Here is a 4,108-nt window from a genome sequence, read left to right as displayed (position 1 = left end):
ATGATGGCCATGATGTGTACCGCTGCTGCTATATCACTGGTCTTTGCTGCTGCTGAGTTTCCCAGTTTGAGTGTCGGTGTGAGTGGACACTTCTTTCCTTCAGAAGGTATGTGTTACTTGAAATTACTACTATATTTTTTCTTTTCTTCTTCTTCTTCTTCTTCTTCTTCGTTCGTTCGTTCTTTAGTTTAACGTCTTTTCACTGTAAGTGATATTAGACGAGGGAAGGAAAAAAATCGAGTGGGAGGAGGGGGAGGGGGGGGGATTACTGTGTATGCATACGAGTAAGTGAAAGTGTGTGTGTGTGTGAAAATTACTGATTTAAGTTTTGTTTAAAAAAACAACAACAAAAACCATAACAATATAACATATTTCTAATGAAAAACTAACAACTATAACAGCGAACCAACTGGACTATTTAACAAGGAGTTGAAAAAGTCATACATTAGCAATGGACTGCTGAAGATCGTCAACACTGAAGATGATATCAGTTCAGGGATTTGAGACTTTAACATATCGCAAGTTGGTATATGATCGGCTGTTATGTGAGCACCACAGATGCAAGAAACATTACTGACATATTTTGTCCTAAAACAATTCATTTTCCATCTGCAGATTAGAGAAATGAGTTGCCTCTTTGTTTCGTAATTCTACTTTGATGTTAATCTTTCTTCTTCTTCTTCTTCTTCTTATTATTATTATCATTGTTGTTGCTGTTGTTGTTGTTTGGTGGTGGTGGTGGTGGTGGTGGTGTTGTTGTTAGTGTTAGTGGTGTTGGTGTTGCTGGTTTTGGTGTTGCTGGTGGTGGTGTTGTTGTTGTTGTTGTTCTTGTTAGATACATTTTATCATCATCATTATTATTGTTGTTGCTGTTAGATACCTAATGTGACGATTAGTAATGGACACACATGGTACAGTATGTAGAGGTTTACAGTTTCAGTTTCATTTTTAAGGAGGTGTCAAAGCGTGCAGACATATCCACATACGCTACACCACTTTTCGAAAATGTAGAATGAAAAGGACTATAGTATATTATGCCTAATTTGTGGGCAAGCGGGTGTCATCATCATCATTATCGTCGTCGCATGATATTTCCATAATCATCGGAATAGTTTCACACGCGCACAGACAAACACACACTCTCTCTGTCTCTCTTTCTGTCTGTCTGTCTCTCTTATTATTTTCATTGGAGGGGGGGGGGGTATCATTCAAATGCAAACCGATTTTGAATGTGTGAAAAAAATGCTTCTAACTTACTATCTTTTTTTTTTCTTCAAACAAACGCTTATACATACCTGTGAAATATCCGCTCCTTTCAAACCCGTATAATAACATTTTTCACGTGTAATACATGCATCTAACACATCTAATGAATCTATTCATCTCTTTTCTATTATCTGTTGATATATTTTATCATAAAACTACTAATGTCTTTCATCACTTGGTTTGGTTTGGTTCTATTTTTTTTCAACTCGTGCTGTTCAATTCAAAGGTGTAAGCAATCACATTCACTTGCAAAGAAATAAAAACGATTACATAATATAACGAAGACAACATACATATAGGTCATTAACAAACACTGAGGCCAGGAGATGAAATGATTAACAAATAGTAAAGAGTGGTAACTCTCTCCATTCACAAGGTACACAACTTCAAGTCAATGCTGATTGCGCTACCGATTCAGCCAGAACACAGGTTAATACCAATTATTTGCAAAGTTTGGCTCAGGAGCTCAGGCAGAAGGGTTAAAATTACTCAGTAACTCAGGGCTCAAAGGGTTAATAATAATAAATAAAAAAAAGGTTCATTGGAACAAACCCAGACACTTCATCTATAAAAGGAAGCTCCGGGCCTGTCCTTATACTGATCAGCACTGTCTTGAAGTTGTGTTCCTTGTGAATGGATAGAGTTATCACTCTTTACTATTTGTTATGCGTATAGGTCGCTTGCTTTTCTTTCTTTTTTTCTTTTTTCTTGTTTCCTTTTTTTTTTTCCTTCTAGTTCTGTCAGCGGAGACGAAGACATCACAGCACCGAGGCCAGACTCTGGCACCGTCTGTCGTGTGGCTGCTGCAGTCAAGAGCACAGCAGCGAGAGAGACGTGGAGCGGAGAGGGGGAAGAAGAAGGAGGAGGAGGAGGGGTGGAAGGGGGGGTGGGAGGAGGGCAGGTCCCACCAGGTGCCCTGCAGCCCCGAGGAGGAGAAGCAGGCGGCGTGCATCCAGGGGCAGTGTTACGCCCTGGACCTGGGGGAGCTGAGGACCGCCTTCTGCCAGTGAGTGTGTGGTGGTGATGACGATGGTGGTGATGGTGATGGTGATGGTGATGATGATGGTGGTGGTGATGGTGAAATGGTGATGGTGATGGTGATGATGATGATGATGATGATGGTGATAGTGGTGATGGTGAAATGGTGATGATGGTGATGGTAATGATGGTGATAGTGATGATGGTGATGATGATGATGATGGTGATGATGGTGGTGATGGTGATGATGGTGATGATGATGATGATGTTGATGGTGATGATGATGATGATGGTGATGGTGATGATGGTGATGGTGATGATGATGGTAATGGTGATGATGGTGATGATGATGATGGTAGTGATGGTGATGGTGATGATGATGATGATGGTGATGATGGTGGTGATGGTGATGATGGTGGTGATGGTGATGATGATGATGGTGATGGTGATGATGGTGATGATGATGATGATGGTGATGATAATGATGGTGATGGTGATGATGATGATGGTGATGGTGATGACTAGTCGTGTCCGACTGGGTATGACCATCAGAGCAGCATGGGAGGCAACAGCTGTCCCGACCATCTGGGCTAGAATTTCGATTAATGAGTGTTTCGCTTTAGGGAGAAAGGTGGCAGAATGGTCAAGACGCTCATTTTCCAATACAGAGAGTCCGTGAGGGTCTGGGTTCGAATCTCGTCTCGCCCTTTCTCCCAAGTTTGACTGGAAAATCAAACTGAGCGTCCAGTCATTCGGATGAGACGACAAACCAAGTTCCTGTGTGCAGCACGCACTTGACGCACTGAAAAAGAACCCATGGCAACGAGAGTGGTTGTCCTCTGGCAAAGATTATGTAGCAAAAAATCAACTCTGACAGGTAAACAAATATATATGCATGCACTCAAGGCCTGACTAAGCGCCTAGCAGATGTAATGTAGCGAATATGGAATATTCCAAACGCAGTGACGCCTCCTTGAGAAACTGAAACTGAAACTTGCCCAAGTTACATCCCCACTTTCACGGCCAAGAAGGCTTCGGGGCAATTGGGGCTGGTCCCCAGAGGCCAACTAGCCCCCAGTGCTGTTGGACTTTCAAGCTGAGGGTCCCGCGTTCGAATCTCGGTACCGGCGCCTGGTATGGCTAAAGGGTGGAGATTTTTCCGATCTAGCAGACGTGCTAGTGCCTGAACCTTCCTTTGTGTGTCTACGCTCGCAGCAGATCAAATACGCACGTTAAAAATCCTGTAATCCGTGTCTGTGTTCGGTGGATTGTGGAAAGAAGAACATACCCGGCATGCACCCCCCCCCCCGGAAACGGAGTATGGCTGCCTACATAGCGGGGTAAATAATAAAACAACAACAAAACGGTCATACGCGTAAAATGTTATAAGTCTGTATGAGTGTGTATGTGCGCGTGACTGAAACTTGGATGAATGACACAGGAAACGAATGATGAACGCCAACTGGCAGCTGTCATACAGTTCTATCCAGGTAGGTAGCCTGTTATGCAAATGACTGCATGTTTGTAAGGCGCTTACAGCTTGATCTTTTTTGTTTTTTCGTTGCAGTCTCCACATATTGAAGGCAATTAATTTTATCTGTTCTGTGGATCCAGATGTTCGTATTTCGCGCGCACGTGTGTGTGTGTGTGTGTGTGTGTGTGTGTGTGTGTGTGTGTGTGTGTGTGTGTGTGTGTGTGTGTGTGTGTGTGCGTGTGTGTGTGTGTGTGTGTGTGTGTGTGTGTGTTATGTGGTTTGTTTCTGACTAATGTATTATTGTAAAGCACTTTGAGCTGGTTGAAAGCGCTATAAAATGTGTTATGATGATGATGATGGTGATGATGATGGTGATGATGATTATTATTA

General features: G+C 42.6%; 1 long non-coding RNA gene across 1 annotated transcript in view; it reads left to right on the top strand.

Moving 5' to 3' along the window:
• Positions 1-2,164: 2,164 nt before the first annotated feature.
• The window catches only part of LOC143292436 (uncharacterized), a 3,005-nt gene continuing 1,061 nt past the window's right edge, over positions 2,165-4,108 (top strand). The window contains exon 1 of the long non-coding RNA XR_013056649.1: positions 2,165-2,272. This is a non-coding gene — a long non-coding RNA (uncharacterized LOC143292436). The remainder of the gene's footprint in view (positions 2,273-4,108) is intronic.

Source organism: Babylonia areolata, chromosome 18 (genome assembly GCF_041734735.1).
Source record: "Babylonia areolata isolate BAREFJ2019XMU chromosome 18, ASM4173473v1, whole genome shotgun sequence".
In the NCBI taxonomy this organism is placed as follows: Eukaryota; Metazoa; Mollusca; class Gastropoda; order Neogastropoda; family Buccinidae; genus Babylonia; species Babylonia areolata.
This window is presented reverse-complemented; position numbering and strand designations above follow the sequence as displayed.